At 47.9% G+C, this 6,578-nt stretch overlaps 1 protein-coding gene across 14 annotated transcripts in view; it reads right to left on the bottom strand.

The window, feature by feature from the left end:
* Osbpl6 (oxysterol binding protein-like 6) overlaps positions 1 to 3,371 on the bottom strand; it is a 194,144-nt gene extending 190,773 nt beyond the window's left edge. For 7 of the 14 annotated variants that reach the window (XM_011239862.3, XM_011239864.3, XM_011239866.3 and 4 more), the window contains exon 1: positions 3,186 to 3,371. The gene's annotated coding sequence lies outside the window, so the exon portion shown is untranslated. Of the gene's footprint in view, positions 1 to 2,269; positions 2,854 to 3,185 lie in introns of all 14 variants that reach the window. The other 7 variants (NM_001290733.1, NM_145525.3, NM_001290734.1 and 4 more) reach the window with 5 other exon arrangements.
* Between the last annotated feature and the right edge of the window lie 3,207 nt (positions 3,372 to 6,578).

Here is a 6,578-nt window from a genome sequence, read left to right as displayed (position 1 = left end):
CCTGATCCACCTAAAAGACAACTGCACATTTTTTTTAACATTTATTTATTTGGGGACATACATGCCACAGCTTGAGTAGAGAGGTCAATAGACACCCTGTGGGAGCCAGTTCTTTCCTACCACCATATGGATTCCAGGGATCAAATTCAGGTCATCAGGTTTGCAACTGCCTTCACCTGCCGAGCCACCTGGCTGGCCCTATCCCAAGCTTCATGCTCACCACACTGCTTTTCTTAAAACAATAAAAATAAAAAGTGTATTTTAGAACATGTATGTTTAAAAAAATGTTTGCTTTTGTAGTTGCTTATCTGTGTCAGCTTGTTTCCTTGGCTCCCCTGAGTAAACTAAGACAACAGTCTTAGAAGACACAATGTGGCAATATTTAGTAACTCAAACACTCACAGAACTCTACAGTCCAGCAATTCGATCCCTTGGTATCTGCACCGGGAGAAATGTTTACACCTGTGCCTAAGGAAATATTTTTGCGATTTTTTTTTTTCAAAAGGAAGTGGCTGCGGCTGAGAACAGAGAAACACTGTTTGAGGACACAGATGGAATATTGTACAGCAATAGAAGTCAATTAGCTACTGCTACATACAACATGAGGATACAGTGATGAGTAAGGGAACTTAAAAAAAACACAGGAACAAAGGGATAGTGGTAAACTTTTTACTCTAAGATTTTTATTTGTTTTGGGGTTTTCTTTTTGGGTTTTTTTGGGGGGGGGTTAGGATTTTTTGTTTTGGCTCCCCTCCCCCCCAGACAGGGTTTCTCTGTATAGCCCTGGCTGTCCTGGAACTCACTTTGTAGACCAGGCTGGCCTCAAACTCAGAAATCTACCTGCCTCTGCCTCCCAAGTGCTGGGATTAAAGGCATGCGCCACCGAGGCCCAGCTAAGATTTTTAAAGTATAAATATGACTTAACTTTTACAGTAAACAAAAATTTTTCCTGCTTTCAACAATTTATACCTTGTCTTTCTTAAAGCAGTTATAACCTTACAAGGGCTGGCACATTCCACATCTCCCACAGAACCTAGACTAGTGTCTTCAACAAAGTAGGAACTTAATGAGGAATTACCAACTGAATGATCTCAGACTGCTAGTTAGCCAAGTATTGTAATAAAAGGAAACCTCTGTAGTCTTCTTGACTTCATGAGAGATCACATGAAGCTTTTGTCTACTTATAATTTACATAATCCATCTATAGGGCCACTACAGACCTCTCACCCAAAAGAACATTTAATCTTGGAAGGACTCTGTGTTTCTTACCAAAGTTAACTTAAATACAAGTAAAACTCACTTGAGGTTAAATAAAAGTAGAGAAACGACAGCATCTATTCATGATCCTCTGAAATTAGAACTACAGCTCTGTGAAACAGAACTTCAACATACTAGAACCAAGAGACATCTGATAAATCATTACAATTTGAAACAGAAGTCTGCCCCAAAGCAATCCTTCCACTGAATGTATAATTATCATTGACATAACAACTGAAAATCTGGACAAAACCAAGAATTTTTAAGGTTGGTAAAAGCAAAGGTTTTTAATTTCGAAATATCCTATTAACTTAAAAGATATTTTGGGTAAGATATATTAAATGAGGAAGCCAATAACAGGAGTAATATTCCACCAATCAGGGCCTTCCTTGTAACCCAATGAGGCATGCACATTCTCTGTAGGTGATTATAGCCGAGTTACACAGCATCTTCCCTTCGACCTTGGGAACCTGCTCGCTCCCAGAGTTACTGCTAGGTCTTCTGATTCATTTATTATGAGTCTTTGTACCTGCAATGCTGTAGCAAGCCCTAGATAGGAATATCAGCATCACAAACTCACAGTACTCAAAACTGTAGAAATGCTACCAAAGCAAATGGGGTGGGGGTGGAGAAGGAATATATAGATATGTATGCAAAAACTTAAAAGGAGGAAAACAAAGTTGAATAGTTTTAAGATGGAAGATTTAATTTTCCTTTGAAGTATACATTTCTTAAGTCTGTGACATAACTATTAATTAGTATGTATTTTAATATAAGAAAATATGTTCAAAATATTATTTTGTTAGGAGAAATTGCAATCGAATATATGACTTATTAAATCTTGCCGAAGGACTCCAAACTGGAAATTCTTTTTTTAAAAAAGCCTTATAGGACTTTCTGTCCAGAAGCGAGAAACAATTTGGCAACCCGGTGTTCCGTTTAGTTTCAGTCATTTGCTTCATGTCCATTATGTAATGCTTTCCCCAGCTTTTAGGTCTCTAGTTTCACCAACCTTTCAGGTAGATCACAGAATCGTCACAGAATCAGTATCTGGTCATAACTTTTAAAAGCAGCTTAAGACGTGGCTTACGGTGCGTCTGCAAACGGTAGAGGCTTTTAGAAATCTGCGGGTGTCATTCGTTCTCCGCAGCTTCCTCCCCAGGTTTCCCATCCCTCCTCCCCCAGCGTCCCCGGCGACTCGATCTGCGGGCAGCTCCAAGCTCGACGCAGGGGAAGCACGTCCTGACTGCAATGCAAACCCTGTCCCGGTCTGAACCGGAGAAGGGAGCTCGGGCGATGAGCGTGGACGCAGGCTGCAGGGAGGGCTGCAGGGACGCCAGCCGGGGGTAGCAAGGAGTGCTCGCGAGGACAGTCCGCAGTGCACGCGCACAACCAAACCCGATGCACAACTTGCCCGGCCACTGCCCGCGGCTCCCGGATTCCCTGAAAGGTGCAGCGTAGGCGTCAGCTCTCGTAGGCGCGGGCGCTCTCACCCGCACCGGTTCGGTTCTCCGCTGACAATTACATCAGTCCTCCCGGCCCCGACTTCCATTCCCAACCAGTCGGCCCTGGGGTGCGGGCATCGGGGATGAAGAACTGCCGCGGGGGGCGGAGAAGGGGGGCAGAGGGGAATGCGTGTAAAAGGAAGCCGGATTCCCCGGCAGCCGCGGGAAGGGAAGGCGGGCGGTGAGCGGGGACCGTGACACCGGTACCCCCTCCCACTCTGACCGCACCGGGGACCGATTTGGCCATCCTCGCTTCCGCGCTACCCAGCTGGGGTGCCTCTGGAGACAGCGATGCCTTGGGGGCCTGGGGCTGCGGCTGCCCACTCGGGTATCGCCAGGGTCCTCGGCCCTCTGGACGCGCACAATGCCCCCGGGCCGCGCGGCAAGCACCGCGTATCCACCCCGCGGCGGAGAGACACTTACCTGCAGGGCGAGCGGTAGGTCGCGGTGGGAGATGGCCCGTGCTATCTGCCCGGCGCGCAGGCTGGAGGAGGCTCCGGAGGCGCGGAGGACGGGCGCCGCCTGTGCCGAGCTGTGGTCTCCAGCGCGGACAGCGGCGGCCGCGCGGCGCCTCCAGTGGTCCTCCGCGCCGCAGCCCCTCCTCTCCCACGGGCGGGGCGCGCTGGCGGGGCGGCGCTCCGGGCTCCCCGCCCCCGGCTCCGGAACACCCGCCAGCCCCGATCGTTCCCGCGGGCTCCATGGTGTCCCGCTCTGCTCCCACCGCGCCCCCTTCGTGCGGGATCCAGCGCCCATCTGGTCCCTGCCTGGCGTCCACGGGAATCCGTGGGGTACCAAGATCAGTCATCCGAAAGACCCTGCCCGGGAGAGATAGGCCCCCCGCGTGTCCAGTCCTGCAGCGGCGGGAGCGCTGGGCTGGAAAAAAGAGGCCGGGAATGACTGCAGCGCTCCGGCCATGGAGCGGTGGGAGAGGGCTTCACCGGAGAACTGCAGCCTGGTGGCCTCCGCTCTGCGAGACCAAGCCCCTGGCCCTCGGCGCCCTTCGGAGGCCTCATTCAATAAATAAACAATATGTTTAGGCTTTCTGCCCTGCGAACTCTCAGTCCGGGAGAGACACTTGGACTGTGTGGAAGGAAGGACCAATGGCTTTAAAGTCCCTGGCAAAGCCCCGCAGTGTCCACGCAGCTTCCTTACACCCTTCCCACCCAGCAACTTCCATGCTAAAGCTATTCCTGGCATGCGTCCAAGACCAGATTGATCTAAAGGCAAATTTGCACGGAGGGAGGGGGGTACTTTAAATATTTGCACAGACGTTTCTTCTGTAAAGGGATAACTGAAGAATGTCCCTGTATCAAGACGTCTCTGTCATCAACAACTTCAAGGGGACAAATCTAGAGAACTGGGCCAAACAGGGACTCTTGGAGCGCTCTAGCTGTTTTGAATTGGGTGGAGGAAGGGGTTCCTTTAAAATCTGATGATCTGCCGCCTACTGAGATAGTCCTCATGGCATTTCCCAGTTGTCAGTGCTGATACAATGCTGGTGTGCTCTGACATAGCTCTGAGCATTCTTGCCTACATATCATTTCTCTTGAGTCTCCTTCTTACATGTGGGATTAACTTCTTCCATCTTGAATAAGGATCATCTTAAAATAACAAATGCTAGACCTTGTGACACATGGCAGTCTCACCCCAGTTTCCTCCCTGTGGAAACAGTCTCTACAAGGGAGCCATTATGTCGCTCAACTTCACTCTGTTATAGCTCCTTTTCCATCTGGGTCCCAGTGTGGCGGCAACTACTAAAACAGCTTTCACACACAAAAGTAGGCATACGTGAAAAATACCAGACAGTGAAAGGAGACCAGAGAACTCTTAGTCTTTATCTAAAAAAGGTCCTCTCAAAATTTTTCACATAACCCCTATTAGCAGAATCATAAACTACCCAGGGATATAGGAACTACCCAGACCCACACCTCACAATTTATTGTAAGAAAGCATGTATGCTTGCTATTCTCTTCCATAGCATTATTTGGAAGACAGATTTTGTACATCAGAGGGAAACATCTCCTCCTGCCTGTCTTACAGACAAATGGTCTAACGAAGATGTAATGGTGGGTGGATATCTGGGACAAATGGGTGGATTAAAGAGAGCTGGGTGTGTGTATAGAGCTGCATAGCAAAGACAGTTTCACCACTCTGGCTGTGTATCACAATATTTAGAAAACTCACCCTGGCAGAGATGTGTAAGTCGGAGTAACGGGCTTTTCCTTGTTCTCCAGCTATAGCAGTGTTTTTATTGCTCTGAAAAGTGCCAGGGGGGCAGCAGAGTTTTCTTTACATGTATATTCTTGTGAAAGCATAAGTCACAAGTCAGATGTTAGCTAAAAGGATCTCTGCTTCTGTAATCCATCCCTTTTATTTGTCTCAGAGAGGGACTTTTTCTGTGAAGAAAGATAAGGAGGCTCTTAAATGACCAGTGCTATTAATCCTATAATTCCATTACATGCAAATGAACTGAGCCGCATTTGAATAACCATAGTCCCACCATCAATTAATCTGCTCACACGTGCTCACACCTCTGCTTTCATTGCAGGTTTCTATCGGGTGCTATTTTGGCTGAGTTTACTTAAAAGGCTGAAATGCTTGCTAGTGCTTCACTGAAAGATGCAGTCCCAAGGCATCCTGTATGGAGAAGTGGTGAAGGGAAAGGCAAGCTGAGAGACAGACCAGATGTTTGACTAGTGAGTTATCTGGCCCTTCGGAATACACCAGAGAAAGAACTCCCGCAGCTTGTCATCAAAATGTTTGGGCTGGATTGTTCTTCGGACTACTTGGTGATGCTGAGAACTGTACTTCCTTGAATCTCCTTTCCTGTCTGTTCACAAGTCTATATCTGCCAGTAAGGGCAACAGTATAGAGTTGCCTGGTGTGTGAGGAACAAAGTAACAGAGCAGCCCTGTCAGCAGTCCCTCTATAACAGAAGGGTGTATGTGTGTGTGTGTGTGTGTGTGTGTGTGTGTGTGTGTGTGTGTGTCTGTGTGTGTGTGTCTGTGTGTCTGTGTGTCTGTGTGTCTGTGTGTGTGTGTGTGCTTCCCAGTTAGTTTGGACTCCCTTACCTGTGTCAAGGCTGGTCTCCCGTCCTTCCCCTCCCTCTTCAAAACTTCTTCATCTCCTCTAACAAATGCAAAGATGACTCCTTATGACAAATTCCCTATTACAGACGCCCCCATTGGTTCTGAATTCCCAAAGAACCCTGTTTACAAGGACCTGTACCCTGAGCTGGGCTGCCTCCATCTGAGGCAGGACAGGCACACAGGGAGCAGGTGTGGCAAATAGCTGCTGAGAAGCAAAGAGAAGGGGCGGGGCTCTAACTGTTATTGGAAGAATCCTGAGTTTCTCATTTTTAAGTTAAGAGACTTTACACTCTGCAACGGATTTATCAGGGCTAGTAAGAGGTGGGTAAAGAGATTTGCTACCAAGCCCGATGACCTGAATTGTTCCCTGAGACCCACGTAGTAAGAAAAAGACGAATATCTACAAGTTGGTCTCTGATCTACACACCCACACCTGGTGGCCATGCATGCACACAACCCCCGGGGGGAACCCTTTTGGGAAAAAAACCAAATATATGTAATTTTAAAAAGATGTGTTCTCTCTCTCTCTCTGTGTGTATCTCTGTGTGTCTGTGTGTATTTCTCTCTCTCTCTCTCTCTCTCTGAGTGTGTGTGTGTGTGTGTGTGTGTGTGTGTGTGTGAATGTGCCTGTGAGTGCAGGTGCCTACTGAGGCCAGAGGTATCAGATCCCCAGGAAGCTAGAGTTATAAGCAATTTTAAGACACCATAATGTGGGTGCAGGAACAGA

This window comes from Mus musculus, chromosome 2, assembly GCF_000001635.26.
Source record: "Mus musculus strain C57BL/6J chromosome 2, GRCm38.p6 C57BL/6J".
Classification (NCBI taxonomy): domain Eukaryota; kingdom Metazoa; phylum Chordata; class Mammalia; order Rodentia; family Muridae; genus Mus; species Mus musculus.
The sequence above is the reverse complement of the archived record's forward strand: the minus strand, read 5'-3'. Positions and strand labels throughout refer to the sequence as shown.